Source organism: Arctopsyche grandis, chromosome 2, assembly GCF_051622035.1.
Source record: "Arctopsyche grandis isolate Sample6627 chromosome 2, ASM5162203v2, whole genome shotgun sequence".
Lineage (NCBI taxonomy): Eukaryota > Metazoa > Arthropoda > Insecta > Trichoptera > Hydropsychidae > Arctopsyche > Arctopsyche grandis.
In genome coordinates, this window is record NC_135356.1 from 11,263,074 (window position 1) to 11,285,726 (window position 22,653).

The following is a 22,653-nucleotide window of genomic DNA, read 5'->3' on the forward strand; positions in this document are numbered from 1 at the left end:
AAATATATATGCAGCTAAAATTAATTAAAAAATCGGCACTTCGACGAATTGAAGGTCGTCTCTTCTCGAACAAAACCAAAACATATTAATGAACGATATTTAGAGATATTTTCATGTGGTTGCATCCCATTTTTACTTTACGTAGTTTTTAATGTGACAATATTTAGAAACAATAACAGAATATTTTATACCTTTTAAAATTCAACCCCCTACCTGTCCCCAGCCTTAAATATTTTATATAATATTTAAAAAAAAATTACAAATGTATAGAAATACGGAATATTGTCAATATATTTAATATACTTTTTTATACTATCAAGTTACTTTACTCTAATGATTTGCTCAAATATTTTTTTCCATTGAAAATTACTCGAAATACGATGAAATCATATTACGATATACCACGGTCAGTTTTTTATGAAAGAAAATTAAACCATTTTAATTTTCGAATTTACAAACTTGAAGGTGATGATGAACGATAGAAGACTGTTTAATCAAAACATAACCAACCACAAAAAACACCTTCAATTGTCATTCATAATCATCATCATCACTAATCTATTTTGGTCTTCGGACATCCCTCTAACCACACAATTTTCTAACACCATCAACTACATGCACATCATTCTCTAAGTCACCATACGAACATCGTTATACCGAGTACACAAATATTTCACCTAAAGTCCCATCTCGTTACGTCGAGAGCTCACATATTCAACAATTCAAAAACATAAATATATATATATATATATATATATATATATATATATATATATATATATATATATATATATATATATATATATATATGAACATATATTATACGTTAATAAAGCGTCCACTCCAACGTGGCTCTTATGCTTTGCGGAGTTTTGCTTTAATTAGTGTCTAGACATCACACACATGAGCCACTATACGTTTGCGTCGTTGCAGCGTGCAAGCGCACTCAATGCTAATGCACCAAAATAAAAATAAATTAAAAATGTTTAAAAAAAAAGAACCAAATTATGAACAGGCACGGGAACGAAAAAAAAATACGTCGTCAAGCTAATCTTGCTCGGGCTTTTCTCTCTTCCCGATTGTTCTTCAATGTGCAAACTCTCGATTTCGTATGTTTGAAACCGGTTCCAGGTAGGATGAAAAGCTCTTGGCAATCTAGTCATGTCTACATAATTGCGTATTGTGCATCCTTTCGGCCAGTCCTTCTCAATGTGCAACTCTTGATTGACTTGTCACCATCCAAAAGTTCATTGTACCCACAAGCAAACCGTTCAATACTATTAAATCTACGACGAGATATCATATCATAATTATCACTACACATATAATTATCATGCCATTCACCATCCATTGCTGGATGAAAACCTCTCCAACACGCTTCCGCTCGTCTCTGTTTTGCGCCATTCTATCAATCTCACCGTAAACATTTTCCTAATTTCGTCTACCCATCTTCCCTGCGGTCGTTCTTTTACCCTTTTGCATTATCTCTGGTACCATTCTAGCACTTCATTTGTCCAGCTTTTGTCCATTCTACTAGCACTACACATATATGAAACAACAAATGATATCGTCGGTTTAGTGGCAGGAAGCTTTAAGTTAAAAATCCTTGTTCTGAGAAAATCGACTATGCAGTGACGGTCTCGCATATGCAACGGTCTGCTCTCGTTTCTCTTAAAGCTGGTTGGTATAAAAAATGGGAGTTCGTAGAACCGTTTTTATCAATATTTTATAAGAGGTAAAAAATAAATTTTTATTAATTAAAATTTTTTTAGATACTTTAAACGGGCCACTTGATGAAATTTTTTCTCCATAGTCGGAACGTAAAAAAGAATTTATAAAATTGTGTGATATCTTAGTCATTAAATATTTTTAATATCTTGATATTAATGATTTTTAATCTATCGGGAACAAAATATTTCAGTGTTTTTTTGTTTCAGATGGGGGGGGGGGGGCATTTAAAAGATCAGAAACAGAGAACCGGTTGCTAAAAATTAAGCAGCACACCGCTGTATGTGTAAAGTTAAGCAGATAAATGCCTCTTCCTAAATAATCGCAAAATGGTATAATTCACACTTAGTATCATTCGTATTAAAAGTTGATTATCACTATAAAATATTCAAAAAATTGAAAGGCCTCATGAATATGATGAAGCCAGACTTAAAAATGACAGCCACAATGCACAATATACTAATATAAATGAAGTTTTACAAGTTAGTTATGCATATAAACTAATCATAACTTTATGTGCATCCATACGCGTACATATAAAGGAAAATGACACATATCTATGTACATACATACATATGTATGGTCAGTCCGGATGACAAATTTTGAAACTCTGGTGAGGACTTATGGAATTCATAACTTGAAAATCATAATCGAGAAAGAATATTACGAAATACAAAAACCTTGTAAACATCAAGACGATAAACGATATATAATAATAATAATTATTATTTTTAGTTGTTTGTGTATATATATGTTTTGTTTTTGTTATGTCTAATTTATTATTTTGTTTCTTGTCTTTTCTGTTATATTTTTGACCATTGTGGCGCATTAGGAATTCCTGTAATGCTACAACGGTCCAAACTTTAAATAAATAAATAAATATGTATGCAAATTAATGCACGTACGCCACGACCGATACAACGTGAATAATCAATGTGACAGATCATCGTGAACTAGAAAGGTTTTCTGTGTTAGAATTTTAAAGCACGTTTGTTATAACGTGACATAAATAGAACAGAGAAAAGAAGCATACATTGTTATGATCATTATTCAAAACCACCGTGTCGGAGTTTGAAGCATCCGTTGGAAAAATTATAATGAAATTGATTATTGTGTCACATTACTTAGTAACGAATTAGACTGACGAACTTCAAAATGATGCGTTTACTTTTTTGTAACATACAAATTGGTAAAATTTTCAGTGAGATCGTGATTAATGATGGTCTGTCTCATTAGAAATTCAATTCCGGGCCTGCAAGATCCACTCACACAGATCAATGACAGATTTGTTTTCAGTGGCTGTGAGAATTTGATACGTGGAATAAAGTATCGTTGATTCAAGTACGTACCCTTTAATAGATTTATTGACGAAACTTAAAACTCTACGGCATATTTTGTATGACTAATCGACAAAGCCCGTGAGCACATTCTATCAACTGACAGTTCATTAAACGGTGCTCGATTTTTATCAAGTGCAGGAATATGTGAGTGCATCGAGCCATAAGTCTCTCAATAAGATTGGGAGAGTACCTCGACAAAATATGTCTCTAAGGAGGTACGAGAATGTTCGGTAAATATATTAATCGTGTGAATGGACAATGGTTGTAGCCTACACTAACATTAATATAAGTTTTGGCGACTCACGGCTCCAGTGTATACAGCTCCAAAATGAACACCACTGTTATAAATGAATTAAAAAAAAAAACTTAACAAAGGAAAGACAAGCATCGCTCTTAATCTCGCGAACGTTGCAATACTGGTACATACTTTGGTGCCGATTTCGATCGAAAAACGAAATTTACACGTCGAAATGCGGAGGTGGCGAATTGCCGAGCAATTAGTTCGAGGCAGGGAGGGAGAGACGATGGCCATTTGTATGGAAATTGGACATGCTTCGTTTGCTCTTGCGGAAGAAACTGCTAGATTTCAATATGTACTGCGTTTTAATAGTTTTATTTGGGACGCAGACGACGTCTCACGATCGGCAGCCTCCGCATCAGCTACGCGAAATATCAACCATCAAAATCTAATATGTTTCCACAAGAATCCATTTCCTGATATGTCATGTCAAATGCAACAGACCGCACCGGAAAGCAGTCGATCAACGGAAACCAGTCGATCGTTTAGAATGTGATCGAACTACATAAGTGAAACTTCGCTTATTATAGATAAAAACAAAGCATTGGTTTGGATATAAAAATTAGACAAACAAATCTCACATTTCTTCACTTTGAAATACCTATGCATAACTTGCCATGTAATGTTTGGTTCAAGTTAAAAAAAAACAATTCTTGGCCTAAATGGATTTTATAACGTTCAGTGAAAGGAAGGATCGAATTGCATATTGGTAAACAGGTCGGATACATTCGCTGCATGATCGACCTGTCCCCAATATCAAGACATTTCCCCATTCGATCAGTTCTTCAACTTCAATATTCAGATGATTATACTATTATATTGATATTTGTATAATAATTAATAAGGTTTTTGTATAAAAAAAACCACTGATGAATTTTGAACGAAAGCATGGATGCATTTGACTTCGCGTTTCACCTTTTTTATAAGCACAAAACCGCGAAAACTGTTTCACGAGTTTGTATTTATTTATTCGATGCATCGAATTCAAAAATGCCGGTTATGCCAAATGCTGGTTATACCAAATGCAGTATCTATACTGCTAATTATACTCTCGGTGATCGCGTTAAAGCTAACCACCGAGAGGTTTCCGATTTCGAACCTTGGGTCAACCCCGATTAAAAATAGTTTATTTCGAATATTACTCGTCAGACTTGAATATTTGTGACTCCGATTTATCATTTCCTATCAGAGTTTACCAATTTATCTGATTTCATTGTTAAAACGGTTCCTCATCAGAATTGTCAAAACCACCCACTATTTGAATATGATTTCAAATTTATAATCTAAATATTTATACATATATGTACAAGTTTAATACCATAGTTGACATCATGAAAAAATATAAATTTTAATTTAAAAAATAAAGAAAACAACCCTGTTGCTTTTTACTTGGAATGCCGATTTCATGAAATATACAGGAATTGTTTTGCTCGAATCGTGAAAATGTTGACATTTCACTCTAATAAAATTTGTCTATTAACTATAGGGATATTCATTTAAACTTACGTGGTCAATGGATAAGGTGTGAAAAATTATAGGCGTAGAAACAATTAAAATCTGACAAAACGAGTGGGGGGCGGAAAAAATGCATGGGCAATCACCCGAACGTAGTCATCGAGCTGTCATCGGCGAGATATTTTGAATTTTTAAATATTTATTGCGGTTATATTTCACTATCAGAGGTCAAGCCTTGCAAAATGGCATAGTTTCAAAGCGATCGGAAGAGTTTTAGGGATATTGTCAGACTTGGTAGCGAGTAAACCTTGTAAGCCTTGTAAAATAAAAAATGCAGTAGTAATAATATGGCGATATGCACTTTGAATGAACAAATTAATTTGAATTTAAATGATTTAAATTTGACGTTTATGTCGGAATTATTTTATTATATTTGCGTATTCTGTACGTATATTTAAATACACTGATCATTTTACGAAAAACCCAACCGACTTGCTCCATTCATGAACTGACCTTTTTTTGAGAATTTCATGAATTTGAAGTACGCACAAATATAGTGTTTACTCAACGGGCAAAACACTACACAGTATATTATAACTGCGCACAACAAGCTTTTCATCAAACGATATCGCGAAACGAGTACCAAGAATAACTTAGTGACGAATTTGACAGTCATTGAGTTTGGGATATGAATATGACGACAATATCTTAAGTGCACGACATATTTATGTATGTAGATTATGTGCAATCATTCCAAAAGGATCCGTTTACACACGCTTTGAACAAATATCGATCCCACTAGTAATAAGCAGCACGCTTTAGGTCGTCGTACCTATCGACAATCAATCAATCAATCAATCAATCAATCAATCAAAATTACTCAATAATCGACTTACGAAGTTAAATTTGAAGGTCCGACGGCAGACACTCCCACATAATGATAATTCGTCCGAATCAGATTCTGGGAGCGTATGCGTAATCTCATTGTACTTAACCCAAATTAACCGAGATTGAATCGATGGGGAAGTCGGCCGTAACTTCACTCTGCATGCGGAAAAACTCCACTTACGTACGTAATTGTGCAAGTTTTGCACGACTCGGGTGTGCAAATACTAAAATCTCCAATGAAACGAACGAGAGTTTCAGAATAATCAAAAATTCTTATTCGAGTTCGCCCGCTTTCCGATTTTCAACACGAAATTCGGACAAAGTTTAATCAGTTCACTTAATTGAGTCGATGTGTGTGTTACCCAGTTTCGCCCACATCGAAGAATAAACACTTCTGAGAAATTACATTCATAAGTACATAGGTTGTTAATAAAGTCAAAAAAATGTCATCATCTAATTATAGAAAGTAAAATAAATATAAAGTTCGCTTGAATACTTTGAGTAAGTTACAATTAATGTGATACCATTGCGGCGGTAGTTTGGTACTCTTTGGCAAATTTGTTTAATACTGATTTTTTTGGCGGTCTAATAGATCAAGAGGAAATGCATATGTAATAACTAAACATTTATATTAAATTAAATTTATAACATTCGTTATTTACATCAGAGGTTATCGTACAATAACAAATTAAATACATATAAGTATGTACATCAACGTCTACTACACTCTTTATGTCAATTATTCGATAAATAAATAAAAATTGCATGTGACATTTCCGTAATAAGATGTGAGCTTTTCATTTAATTCTATAGTGTTCATCACAAATGTTAAAATAACTAATGATAAAATAATCACGTATGTATAGAAGCTATAAATTCAAAGTGAAATTCAATTAGATGATGAACATTACTAAATATAATAAAAAAACGGTGGTGCGTTTTTTTTATTATTGTAGACCATTCAATGCAGAAGAAATATTTAAAATGAAATACGATATGTTGTGAAAAAAACAAAGTTATAGGCGCTTAAACAATTAAAATCTGACAAAACGAGTGGGGAGCGGAAAGTCAAACAAACAAGGCTACTTGGCCACTGGTGGAGAATGAGCTGTCATCATCTGTCAAATCTCAAAGTTTTTGGATTCTTTAACGTGTTTATTACGATTATTTTTCGCCATCGCATTAAATTTCTATCGGTGACCAAACCGCGCAAAATGGCAAAGTTTGAACCCGATCGGAAGAATGTAGGAAATAATTTCAGACCAAAAGGCGTCAAGTGAAGTGAAGCTATAAAAGCCTTGTAAAAAGTAATTGACAGATATTTATTAAAAAAATTAATTGATCATAAAATTTCTAGCGTTCGTCGGATCAATAAAAAATGTTCAAAACTACATTTACATAGAAGACATATCTGTCTCAAACTATGTACGTATGTATGTACATCATTCTAAAATTTTGAATTATGATGAATCAACAACATACAAAAGCTAGCATGTCCGTTGGTCACCTAATAAGATTAAACTCGGAATAAAATATATGTACATTTCCAACAATATTAACTCACTAGGGGCAGTGAACACATAGGGCCGGGCCGCACCGCTCAACTCGCGAACAACATGGTTGAGGACGACCAGACCAATGCATGCAGGTAGATGGGACATGCCGCACTCGTCAACTTGTTTGTCGCACACATTTCCATACATTTTTTCCTGTCGCGCAACAAGTCGGCCGACAAAGTTGCACGGTGCGGCCCGGCCCTTACGCTGTTTTTAATAAAACTTCATTCAAAGGCCGTCAACACGGCGTGTGTTTTTAAATCCTCCAAACTTCATACAAAAAGAAATATTTAAAAGATTTAGTTTCAATATTCAATTCACTGATATCATACCAGCATACCTTTAACCAAAATATCGATAAACAAATTTAAAAAAATGGTTTAAAGCTGGACTTTTTTTCCAAATAATTGATCGATAATATTCCAAAATAATAATATTCAGAAAATATTTCAAATCTTGAGATATTAAAATTGGCTGGTTTTTTCCCGCGTAGCATACATACATATGTATTTCTCAAATCGAATCTTTCATTCTAATAAATAATACAATGATCTATAGTACGATATCGTTTATTACGTAAAAATATATATATATTGAAATGTATATCCATAAAGTGTCAATAATAGATAAATATCATATGGACATATGAATATTTTCTGTCGAATAATTTCCTTCTAAATTCTTTTTCATTTGAAAACTACCGACATAATATTGACAATCAAATACTTTTTAACAAAACAAAAGCCGATATATGTACATACATCAAAATAAAACCAATTACCATTAAAAACAAATTAAAAGGTAAAATAAAATTGACTTTTCATTAAAGAAAACACACTCCCACAAGACAAAACATTTTATTATCAGAGAAATTCAATTAATGAAACGTCACCATTGAAAAAATATTATATCTCACACTACGTACACACCTACTTGGGTCACTTTAAAAAATACACACTGTTGATTTTGTAAAACCGTCGCCATTTGAAATGTTTCACTAATGGCACAATTAAGTCATTCGATATTTTCTAACCGAATAAGGTTGACTTAGTAAGCGAACTTAGTAAGTTGACTTAGTAAGTAAGTGAATCAATAATTATCCGCAATGTAGTTTTGAATTATAATTTTAGTATAGTACATACATACATCAGTGGCGTAACTAGGAAAATTGTGCCTGCATGCAAATGTTAGAAAAGGCCCCCTTTAGTATTTTTGTCAATTTTTAGTTGAATTTATTTTCCGTATTGTTCAATACATATATGCTACAATATTTGTTCGGCACAAAATCATTCATAATATTTTTTATGAAATGAAATATAAAAATAATATTTTCGTTAGCAAAATAATGTTGAAGTTGACGACGTCCTTGCGTCCAGAACACGTGTTCAGACCAATGGTTGAAATACAACTGATTTTCAAAAATTCCTTTAAAAATCAACATTTTAGAGCGGATGACCTAATATAACGTTGTTTTATGTTTATAAATATTATTTTTGTCAGCACCGTAATCCCGTTACTGAGACTAGTTTCAGCACCGGGATTTACGGTAAAAGAAAACGCCGGAATCCCGGGATTGGATGCCCTAGTTATTTCACAAACAAATTCTTTTTAAATGCAATATTTATGTTAATGAAACATTATTATAACTGAACAGTTACATAATACAAATACTATTACTGAAATAAAAAAAACTTAATAATTACATATATAAAACTAGTGGTTTTACCCGGCTTCGCTCGGTATTTGTAATACAAACAGCTTAAACATGGGAAAACAATCTAATAGTAAGCATTCATTTGTTTTTTATTAAATTTATTTGAATGGAAAAAAAATAATATTCAACGATATCGATGTCGTCGTCATAGAAATTTTGATTTGTTTTCAATGCTCCCAAGAAACCTTACAAAGTCTCTTTCGAAATTATATATTAGATTACATATTGTTTTACACTCGATGAGAATATATTTGATTTTTCAAATTTGTTTCAATCCTAGTGATGTATATGCATTAGATATATTTAAACGAAATTTTTTTTTAAATGAATATGTAAATCAAAAAATGAGTAATACAAAAATATTATATAAATAAATGAATACTAAACATTTGGTAAATTAAGATTGTATATATATATATATATATATATATATATATATATATATATATATATATATATATATATATATGTGTGTGTGTGTGTGCGTGTACAGATATACACACATAAACTACGCAAAATAATTCGTTTGAGAGAGAACGCCTTTGGAAATACGTACATACATATATACATAACTGACCGTAAACAAAGCTAACGCATATTAGGGCTTTGTGACATTAAAAAAAACCTGATTCTTTTTTCTTAAGACTATATTTTTTGTGCAATCGAAATTCAAGAAGGTAATTAAGGGATTGTTCACCAGCTGAGGATAAATTCGTGGCCAAAACGAAAAGAATAAAACCAACGAGAATGTCAATCATTAACCGTCTCCTATCAAAATTTCCGCATCAAAAATCCAAACTACCACCAAAATCACAATCCACCCTCTCCGCCGAATAAGTCAAAAGGTAAAAAGAAAACCTTTCCCAAGTCAATATCTCAAGAAGCTCAGAATCAATTAAAGTGAAACACAGCCACCACGGACTTCACCCCACTGACGGGGCGAATATTTGCCTTCCCCCCATGTAAACGAGTCATGGATAAGAAGGACTGTGCTGAGGAAAATCCACGAATTGGAGCACTCGAACGAGAGACAGGATACGGACGGAAAACCCACAGTTTTCGGCGAACGAGTGCGAAAGAATCGACCCATCGGGCCCCGCGGTTTCCTTCTCCATATCCGCTATAGTTTCACCATGGTGAAAAACGTCACACATTAAAATATATATAAAAAAGTAAACGCACACGTGCACACACAAACAAGGCCGCACAGTTATACGTACATTTAGGGGTCGGTCGTCACCCAATCGTGGGACCCTCCCGCCCACTACATATATTGATTCATAGCAAATGGGGCCCCATGGGCGTAGGACGATGTCTGTCCATGTGCGTGTGCACGACTGTCGCATTCCATGTGTACGTACATAAGTATGATCAAATTCAAACCAAATACTCATTTTCGAAAGCCCTACTATATTATTACCGAATCCTTTCACATCCCCTAATTCTGACCAAAAAACCATATTGAAATGGGTCTCGACCTTGGAGAAACTAATTTAACCCTTAGACTGCTGACCAATGCCGATCGGCGTTTTGCCAACAAGTCCATGGGCCTGAAAAACGTCGATAGGCGTTGTATGTTGAGCATGTACCAACAAAGTAAACAAGAATACTACCCGCTAAGCCGTTCCAGGTAGAATTCAATGCATTGAACATGGGTAGCGTCATTCATTTGTCAAGTTTAATAAGACTTGTTTACACCGGAATTTCTGAAATTATAACCATAGCAGAATTTCCCGATGGAAATCCATAACTGCTGAATATTTTAGATTTTGGCTTGGCAATTAGATTGTGAGTATTACATTTTAATAACAACGAAAAAGATGAAACCAGTTTTGATCTTTTTTTTTTTTCGATCTTTGCCTTCCAATATTTGCGTTTTCTGTAATTGAACATTCCGGCTCGTCAGGGAGACCAATATAAGTAGTTGTAAAACTTATACAGTAGATGGAATCTTGTTAATTATTGTCTATTTCATATCAAGCCAAAAATAAATTGGTTATTTTAGTACAATCGGTTCCATTCTTGAGCATAGAATTCATTGAAAGAGTAACGTCCAAACTAGCTTATCTGTCAAACTTTGATCAGCAGTCTTTGATCAAAAAATTTACTGGTGCAGAGCGGCAAGTACGTGAATGGATCGATTCCATAAAAAAGATAAAGAAATCAAAAAAATAAAAAAAAGTAAAAAGCCATGTGAAACGTAAAGGAGGTATGTAAAAATGGGGTTATATCCTACATCGTGTTTACAATTTCATTTATTTTCTAGCGCGCTATAGCAGAGTTGACGTACGATTGCAGGGAACAAACTCTAAATCTCGATTCCAATTGGTCGAAAAGTTTCAGAAGATCTTATCCGATCAATAGGAATTGCACACTTATGTATCTCTTATGAACACATTCTTAGGGTTATCGTAATATGAAACTCTTTTCCATAGTTCGCAATAGTAAGTAATATTGAGGGATTGCGTTACCTGTTTCGGTAATTGGAAATTTATATCAATATATATATTGAGTGAATGCGACAGTTGCACTTCGACCAGATAAAACGTATTTTAAATTGACAAAATCGAGGTTTCGTATTCTCCTATTTTCTCCTCCAAAACTGGACCAATTTTAAAAAAATTTCACCATCGGTATGAGAAAGATACTTTCTGTGCATCTATCGGCGTATTTTTTTTTTAAATCGACCGTTAAATAAGCACGCTAGACTCGTTTCGTGGATGTAAAAAAGAGGCGATTTTATAGATGTTTGGCGGCTCCTAGCTCCTATAAAAAATAAAACGATAGATGCACCCCAATGGTGGATATCCATAGCATATTAAAAAATAATTTCTCTAGTGCCATAATTGAGGAAGGGAGAAGTATAGTACGTTTGTATGGACAAGGCGCTGCTGTCCAGCCCTCTTAAGAGTGGCAACACAGACCAACCAAGTCGTAATAAATGCGATTAGACGGTTGTCTCAATTATGATTATTGATTACTAGTGTTTTTACCCGACTTTGCTCGGTATTTTTATTATAAACAGCTTAAACATGGCAAAACAATTCAATAGTTAACATTAATTTGTTTCTTTATTAAATTTATTTGAATCGAAAAAATATAATATTTAACGATGTCGATATCATCTTCATAGAGACTTTACTTTGTTTTCGATGTTACCAACAAACCTTACATACATACATAGTTACAAAGTCTCTTTCGAAATTATATATCAGATTACGAATAGATTTTTATTAATATGACATTCACGTGAAATTTATTTTTAATTATTTACGGTTCATTTTTTTTAATTTTTTTAATTATATATATATATATATATATATATATATATATATATATATATATATATATATATATATATATATATATATATATATATATATATATATATATAGAGGGGTGGCGTAATATTCTGGTCAGGGACTGTATGTACATAACGACGGTTGATATAATGGCAAGTATTATAGCTCGCTGGAAACAATACCACTACCTTTTATGACGTTTTGAAATATGTCAGATTTCCCGCTATACACCTGGATAGTAATTGGACGTTCGTTCGCGCGTAATTCGATCTTACGGTTATATGTATGTAGAGATCACGTCTGTCAAGCAAATGTTTAGACAAGCACTGGAAACCGTTCTGTCTAAGAACACTGAAGAGGCACTCGATAAGGCATAGATATGTGTGTACATACAAACATATGTTTTTGTTTATATAAGGTTTGTTTACAAACATTTGCACGCAGTAAGTGTCAAATCGAATGCGATACAATAACACACAGCTCGTTCGTTTTGAGTCAACGAACCAGTTATCTTGACAGAATTTAATGTTAATGTTGTGCAAACGAGCGTTTCCGGAACTCTTTTCATTGAGAAGTTGGGTAATTATGAAAGCAGCCCGAGTGGCAAACTCTATTCAATTAAATATTGATTTTGAATTGTGGATGCATCAACTTGACGAAAATTCGCAAATAATAAATATGAATTTGCATTGAACTCGTCGATCGCCAACAAAAAATTCGATGAAAAATAAACTGGACGTTTTCATAAATGCGATTGAATCGTTGTTTCATTGCTGTGTAATTATTTCTCATTACGCAAAAAAAAGTGATTTAAATAGAAACTTAAAACGATTATCCATCAATAGTAAATTCAATTCTTTGTACTTGGATTAAAGTTTTAATAATACTTTAAAATTAAAGCAATTAACTTTTTAAACTAAACTTGAACCACAACTGAAAACTTACGTCGAAAGTTTAGCTGTTGTTAACAATTTTATTCACAGCGAAAATAAAGTAAAAACGAGTGTGTGACTTATGCGATTTTTGAAGCCAAAGCAAGCACATTAAAAAACAAACAAAGTTCAAAATTTTAACGAGAAAAATAAACTTAATACGAAAGGCAAAAATTTAATTAGCTTTTGAGAAAGTAAAAATTGCGAAACAAATTAAAGTAATAGAGAAGCCATTCAAAATGTACTTAAATGGAACTACGATGATATTTCATGAAATTAAATCAATTACAAACCCATCATAAAAACATTGAAATTTTATACTTATCGACTACTTAACTCACTATGGGCACGTTATTTTTAATAAATTCACATTCAAAGGCCATAAACAAAGCATTTTTTGTTTTAATCCTCCAAACATATAAAAAAAATATTATTTAAAAAATTAAGTTTCAAACTTCCATTCATTGGCATCATACCAACATACCTCTAACCAAAATATCGATAAATTAAAAAAAAAAAAAAAAAACATTTCTATGGTTTATAGCTTAACTATTTTTTCCAAGTTATTGATCGATAATATTTCAAAATAATAATGTTCAGAAAAGATTTCCAAATCCCCAGATATTGAAATTAACTGGTTTGTTTCTCGCGATACATTCAAGTCAAAAAAACAATGACCTATAAGATAGTAATCATTTAGTAGATGAAAATATACTGAAATTTATATAAATTTTATACAAAATTGAATACAGCAATCACCGCAATTTGAGAAATACTGATCTGACAACTCAAATGGTAGAAGACAACCATAAAGAAGCTGTATTCTAATTTTAATTTAATTGATATAAAGATTTAGAAGTTATGTTTAATTCACTATTATTTTTACAGTTACTTTGCAAAAAATACGCACTCTTGGAGTTTTAAGAATATTTAGGCGGTCCACAACGAATTAATATATCTTGATTTATTCTCAATATATATAATTATTGGTCAAAAATGAAAAATGGAGCATGAGACCGAAAAGGCAAAGTTATTTACCGAAATAAGTATTAAAGTTATTTACCGAGACTGAAAAGGCAAAGTTATTGACAGTCTATCAGGAACACCACTTTGAAAAGAGTAAACAAAACTGAAATCAGAATTAATTCACCATTCAGAATATATAAATAAAATACTTTCATCTTTGTCATTTCATCGATAAAACGTTGAGCAAATTTGTCAAGATACAAAGATAATGTAACTTAAGTATGAAAAATCATAATTTCTAATAAGAAATAAAACCACAATTGCAATGTTTAGTTTACTAATTCAAATAAAATAATCAAAAATTATTATTTTTGCTGTTAAATAATACACTTTCATTATTTTTACATAACACACATGACACACTTGTAATATATGTATGTATTTAAAATCTCACCTCGCCCTATATGAAAATATCTAAAATATATTTACCGGCTATATCGCTTCTCCTAAATATTTTATATAAACAAATAATCAACAAAGTTGAAAGGTCACCGTGAAACGAAATCTTTAGTTATAAATTATCAAGAGATATATGTAGTTGTTTTGTCACTCATTCACGCTTCAAACGGGTGGTTCAATTTCAACATCCAAATCATCCATACCTGAAAAAACCTAACTAAAAACACGAATAATGAAAGTACATCGTTACAACACACATTTGACATTCATATAATAAGTATACCACAAAAGTCAACTAACTGCATCAAGCAAAAAAAAAATTATTACATACAAGTCTAGGAAATAGAACGTCATACATGTTATATGATAAAACTTTAAAATACACCTTTCAATATAATTTAAAAAGAAGAAAACGAAATCATAAAAAAAATTGCATCTCAGCCACATTCACGACTCAATTTCACTAAATACAAATTAAATCAGCTGATGGATTTGTGTTGCATGATGTCGATACATATTCGCCAAATTTGCAAAATAAACAAAATTTGATCAAATATTGCTTTAGAATTTGTTCCCATTTATACATCTTCATACTATTAATGGTGAAAAAATTTTTGCTATGATACAAATGTCAACGAATTTAGCTTTGCATCATTCGTTTCAAATTTGAATAGTTTATAATTTTAGGTATTTTAAAAATGACATAATTCGATTAAAAACACCGTACGTTACTTTCAAAATATATCACCAGGAGAGAACCAGGCATTTTAAGCCAGTGCATACATACATACATACATATACATATAAAAATATCGAACGAGCAATAGGTTGTTTTGAATGGCGTCTCGCATGCATTGGTGAGGAGAGAGGAGTCAGGGGATAGTACGCGTGTTAGCAGAGCGGGGAGGGGGCGCAACAGCAAGGGGCAGATCCCCAAAAATTGAAGACAAGGGTGTAATTTATGGACGTGTGTTGATCGGGTTGCGATGGTAATGAACGGGAAAGCTCATGTGTTCGTGATACGCGAATGTTGATGAGTGAATAAGTATAGCAATTAACCTGAATTTGGTGCCGGGAATAAAAGTGCGGGGGGGCGGCGCCCCCGCGCCCGCGCATCTGTCCTGGAGCGGAGCGCCCCCGACACAATGGCGCTACCGGTAGCCGCCCGACACACACCAACGGACGCCCACGCTGGCCACAAAGCGACTCGCAAACGACAATACCTCGATGATGCGATATGATAAACCCCGATAATACGAAACGATCTGCCATCTGTGCGATTTGACGTTTCATTTTTTACTTTATTTTAAATACTAACCAGATTACAAATTCGAAAGCGCCAATATTTCCTCACGATGAAAAAACTAAGGCCGTGGAGTCGTGTCAACTCCGACTCCGATTTCGTATTTATTTATTTTTGCTTTTTACAAGGCACTTTTTTACGCACTTACTAGTATTGTACCCGATGAAATATCATCGCATGGGTGTTGGCATATTATGTTGGTAATTGGAATATTCGTCACATAGCGGTGGTCACAAAGACAATTTTGCCATGAAAATCGCGAATACACAATATTTGGCACTCAAGTTCTCGTTAGTATGATAGTTATCGTTAGTATGATGGACTTTTCGGCTGCCAGATTTTATTTTTATTTATTTATTTATTTAATATACTTGGGGGAGGCGGCAAAGCCGATAGGCCCAAGGGGTTTGAACAATCATATTTTACAAATTATCATGTTTGAAATAAAAAATGAGAAAAATTAAAATACATTAAAAAGAAAAAAAACAATTTTAAAATAAAAAAATAAGAGAAAAAGAAAAATATAAAAACAAAAGGAAAGAAAAGAAAAAACAGAAATACGATTATGGGAAAGAAGAATTACAAAAATCCTTTAGTTTTAAAAAAAGTATCAAGTTTATTCTTAAAAATATTAATATTATCAGTAAAAAAAAAAATTTAAAAATTAAAAAAAAAAAATTGTTTTTTATTTATTTTTTTGCCCTCTAGGGCTTCGCCCTCGACACCCCCCCTGAACCGTTGCCTTCTAGGGCATCGCCCTTGGTGCCCCCCCTGAGCCTTTGCCCTTGAATCGAAAATGAATCGAAAATTCAGGGCCCCATGGAGCTGCACCCATGGGGGTGCCATAGGGCCCCCTGCGCCCCTTGTGCCACCAATTGCGAATCATTTGTTCGATGACGGCTGCGCTCCATGAAACTGCGCCCCCTTCTGGGACCCATGCGGCTGAGCCCCATAAGGCTGCGCCTCCTTCGAAGCCCCTGTGGCACCCCCAGCGAAACCCCATGGTTGCAAACAATATACATAGAAGTTTTGTCTTTTGTTATTATATTCGTACATTTTGTTTTAGCTGGCTTACCTCGATAAAATAAATGAATTTTTGTTATCAATCCACAAGAATAGTCGAAGTATGATTTTTCTAAGTGTAATTTTTCTTAATTCTCATATAAAGATGATTTAATGTGTTATCCCTATTAATTCAATTCAGATTTGTGTAAATACGAGCGAAGATTTGTGTAAGTACGAGGTTTTAGCTCGCAATTTTACCGATTTAAAATTCAGCACACTTTCAATTAACCCTTTTAAACGAAAACAAAAATAGTGTGGCCAGAACACTATCCCAATAAACATGTTTCAATAGAAAATACTCAATATAAAATAGTATTAACAGTGGGAAAAATGCCAAGTGGAAATACGTACTTTTGACTTTTGATTTGTACTGGACGACAACTTGGAGAGATTTGAAAGCTGAAAAGTACTACAAATGAAAGATAAAATACCCGACTATAGATTACATATTCATTTTGAACAGGAAATTGACAGATTTTGAGGCATCGACCGAACAAAACCAAGATGTAGAAAAAACGTGCGATTTAAAAAACACATATATCTCCGAATCTCGAGCCAGTCAACATTTTTAATTACCAGATTTATGTTCACGGGGCATAGATCGACAAGAAAAGGCATATCTCGTCTCTGAACCAAAAAAAAGTCGTCATTTGTCGAACAGTGTTATTATATACGATATTTTATAAATTTATAAACCGTCATGTATTCGATTTACATGAGAATATCGATTTTAAAATACGAGTACACATAACGATACTCTAACCTTGATTAGAAGATGATGCTCCAAATTTCGATAGAAGATGACAAAGCCAGTAAAAACCAAAAAACCAAACAAAAAGAATAATGGCCAGATTAATTCATTGGATACCTTTGTAATTTTCAACTTTTTTAATTTTTATAATTTTTCAAAATATTGTTAGTTCCGTATTTTCCTTTATATTTCCTTTTTGTATTGAATTTTTTTTTGTGTATTTGCTTAATTTTTTTTTTAATTTTGAAAAAAGTATTGTTTAAATATTAATATGGGGCCCTGGGGGGCGCAGACACCAAGGCGGGGCCCTAGGGGGGCGTAGACGCCGGGGGTGGAGCCCTAGGGAACAGCCACGGGGGCGTAGGCGCGGAGTTGTAGACGCTGCGCTGAAATTCTCTCTCTTTTTGTCGTACAGCCTTACTTTTGTCGTACAGTCGTACAGACAAGAGGAACAGGCTGTTCCTTTTGTATCCTGCTCGTATATATATATATATATATATATATATATATATATATATATATATATATATATACATACATATATATTCGATTTTTTTCGATTTAACGGATTCAAAGTCCCATGGGGCCCCACCGGGGGCGCAGCCCCATGGGGCTTCGCTTGGTCTACTAAATAATAGGTTAATTAAAGTTTTTGTTTTGTAAATATTATTGATAAATATATTACGTATACATTAAAAAAAATTGGTTTCAGTTTGTATTCTTAAATTAAATAAAATCGTCGACGAATCTAGTTTTACGTGAGTGGAATGAGTATTTTGTCATATCTGTATATTCAACATGAGTAAAATAATTATCACTGGAATAATATTTGCAGTAATCAATGTTATTTTTATTGGCAATTTTGGTGCTACTGCGCGCATTGTGTTCATAACCTCTGACTTTTCCATCACTGTACGTAAATTCATACTCTATCACGGATTGAAGATAGCAGATGAACAATTTTCTTGAATTAATCAGTAACTATGAATGATTCGCAAACCTAAAATGTGAGTGAGAAATTTCACAACAGACGTAAGACAAAGATAAATCGAATCGTACCGAACGAACGAAGCAATTATTGGTTAGAACGAAGCAATTACCAAAGCAGAATTGGCAGAAAATTATGTCAATAATTTAAAAACGTGAAAAAAAACTAGTTCGACTGGATGTAAAATCATACATACATATATTGATTTACAGCTGTTCAATATGGACGAAGTGAATGCGCCGCGGGAATTTATTTGTTATATTACGCATGCAGTTCGGTCGTTTCATTATAATAAAAGTTCAACATATTCTCCATATTATATACAATTAACCTAATTTTCCGCGAATTCTAAAAACGAAAAAAGGTTATAAAAAGTTTTGTTAAAAAAATGTTTGGGCGCACGCCTGTGTTTCAACCCACCCCATTAAAAAAATCTTTTATATATATATTACATAACTGTGACATGTAACATATGTAAATATGTAAAAAACATTTAAATAGAAACGGTGTTGAGCAATGAGTGACATCTATGATTTTTTATAAAACCATACGTATTTGGCCACACGAAAAGATTTGCGTCCTTGGTGCTTGTTGTTTTGGAGCGTATCTAAAAATAAAAATAAAACATGGCTGCGTAAATCAATACTGTTAATATAGTAGCATTTATTGACCTCTTACATGACGGAGGAAAAAAATCGAAATTGCTCTCCAGGCCGGAGATGTTAAAGATTTTTTTAGACTTAATATAATAAATCTTTGTGATTGCTTTAATTGTTGTAATACATTAAAAATTAAATCAAAACTATTTATTGTAAAACTACCTAATTACATAATTCCATATTGTTATAAATTTCAGAGATTCCTGTTCAGTCAACAAGATCTTCTAACGATTACCATCAATTTCCGTGATAAACATACATATGTACGTATGTATAATATATTTTTTCATCGTTTTTCTATTTTGCATTACAGGTGAAATTTTTATTACTAATTTTAAGTATACTTACATTTACACAAATACATATGCAAATTTGAGATGACAATTTTTATGTCAAAATCACAACTTTTAGAAAAAATAAACGAACCGAAACCGAATGTATTTGAAACATTTTTTTAATTCGGTTTTTCAAAATCAATGCTGGACTAAGAATTACAATACCGGTTCCCCGATAAATCGTCAAAATTTCAACATCTGTAAATACCGGTAAATTTTAAATTTTACCTGTAAAAACCGAAAATATTTTATCGTGAATGAAGTACATATCCACGCATTTAATTACATAATATTACAATAAAAATTGATCCAAATGGCGTATTTTGGTTAGGTATTCTGGAATTTGTTTATTTTCAGTATTCAATGTGGAAATTTTAAATTCATAAATTCACTGTTAACACAGACCAACCAAATCGTAACAAATGCAATCAGATGGTTGTTTCAATTATGTTCAAAACTTTCAAATGGTCCAAACTTTAAATAAATAAATATAAAATAAAATTTATTTATTGTTACAAATTTACTTTAATGCTTTTATGTGACATTATTTAATAGATATATTTTAAATTATGTACGATTCAATCTAGGTTAACGTTTTTAGGTAAAGTAACCACACACAGTTATCTAATCCACAAAAAAAGCTTTTTTCAGTTACCAGTATGGATGGTAGTAGGACAAAATCATTTATAGTTTAGCGGTTTATGAAATTTAACGGTAAATTGCAATCCTTTGTATGTAACAATAGTTACATACAAAGTCTCTTTCGAATTATATATTAGATTATTAAACTTCATTTATTACACTGAGCAACAAAAAATCACGTTTTTGAGTTACCGGAGCGGAGACTAACCGATCCTTACTAAGTTTGACCCACTGGATTCGAATATGATAATGATTTTTGTTGGTTGGTGATCGTTTACGAGATATGAGCGTTTAAAAAAATGCGAGGTTTTTACACTTTTTTGGCTTTTGCGGTTTTTAACTCAAAATCTAGTATAATTGTGCTCAAAGTGAGTGTTGGAATCAATAGTCAGATGTTTTAATTTTATATTGATTGTGTTTTTTTATTGTTTTAAAAAACTTATAATTAATTGTCTTGCGAATTATAAAAGTCAAAAATATTTTTTTTTTTATGGATTTTTTCTCCATGCTATTTTGCGTTTATTTGCCCACTTTTTTATTTCACCACGTTTATAAGGATTGGTTTTCTATGTTCGAATATTCGTATGTTCGTATTGATACAATTTTTGGAGAACAGATTCAGAACAGATAACTGCTGACAAACTGTCTTGCCGCACATTGGATGCATATTCGTACGATTCGTATTAATAAATAATATCTCGTCGTACGTATTATATAAAGTTCGTCCACTAGGTTCGCTTTGTCCATTACGATCAGTTATTTATTGCAGTTCTTCGATAACGTTTGTGCGAAATGAATAGTCTGTACCTTCTAGAAAACTCCCTCCTGACTCATAGATTGCGGCGTCATCTTCGTAGAACGGTGCCACGACAAATCGGATCTAACACTCAACGACATAACACGCACGACATATCGCTCACGCGACAAATGGCTCACGCGACCTTACGCTCACAGACACTATATTTACAGATAAAACGTTCACGGGACAAATTGCATATGCGACAAAACTCACAGAATTATTCATACGTACAAAAACGTTATTTTTTACACAAGAATTATTCCAAAACTCAATTAAACATATCGTGACGAATTAACACACTATCACAGATAAAAAAAATATATACATATATAGCTATACAAACCAGTTTAAAGTCAATTTATTCATAATTTACATAGTTTATTATAATATTTTTTTAATTCTTCGTATTTTCGTTCAGTTACAATTATTTTTTTAAGTGGTGTTAATTATAAATTCTATTATATATGAAATAATCAACGGGACTATATAATATTATGTTTTTATATTTAATATATGTTCAATTCATCATTCAAGACTTCGTCTTATTTTTAAATATTATATCAACAGTACTATTATTGAACGATTGTAAGGATTTTGAAATATGTAAATAGAATACAATGTTCGGAAAGTTTTTCCAATATACATATCATATATATAAAGACGGTAATCTGTGTGTGTGTGTGTGTGTGTGTGTGTGTGTGTGTGTGTGTGTGTGTGTGTGTGTGTGTGTGTGTGTGTCCTAACTCTCGCCGAACATAATGAACGAATAATTCGATAAAAACGATAAAAATCGATTAATTCATTTTTCGACGAGACGACTTTGTCGCGACTCGAACCGATCACCCCAAATAGCCTGAATATGGGTCTAAATTGAGCTAATGATCTCGGACATCACGCCAAATCCAATTTTTCATTTCGCCTTTTTTTTTAAACATTAATTGAAATATTCCTTCTCGCCATATAAAAATACGTAATTTTAATAATTTCATTTAGCGAGGTTTTGAACCATTTTTTATGTATTTATTTTCAATTAAATTATAATTATAATTTAAATTTATTTAAATTATTTATATTTTGACGATATTCGAGAAAAAAATTGATTTCATTCACCGCGGGCGCCGGGAATCGAACCTCGGACCTTCCGATCCAAACGCAATGGCCCTCACGAGCTCGCGTCGCACGCCATATCCTCGCCCAGAATACGTGTTACACATCATGTAAATACACATCATATGTATATGCACGTAATTTGTTATGTGTAATAATAATATTCAACGTTACGAGGTCAATGACCGTTTGTGTATAGTCGGAAAATATTACATTTTGTTAACGTTAACTTTAAGAATTGAAAATTATTACAAATAAAGAATTGAAAACTATCTATGAGAGTCTACGAAAATAACGGTTCCGGTTCCGGATTTTTTTTTTAGTTTTATACGGGTATATAATAATTTTATACCCATGCGATGATAT

At 32.5% G+C, this 22,653-nt stretch overlaps 1 protein-coding gene across 1 annotated transcript in view; it reads right to left on the reverse strand.

Moving 5' to 3' along the window:
• Positions 1-15,905, reverse strand: part of trio (trio Rho guanine nucleotide exchange factor) — a 246,535-nt gene extending 230,630 nt beyond the window's left edge. The window contains exon 1 of the mRNA XM_077445260.1: positions 15,698-15,905. The gene's annotated coding sequence lies outside the window, so the exon portion shown is untranslated. The remainder of the gene's footprint in view (positions 1-15,697) is intronic.
• Between the last annotated feature and the right edge of the window lie 6,748 nt (positions 15,906-22,653).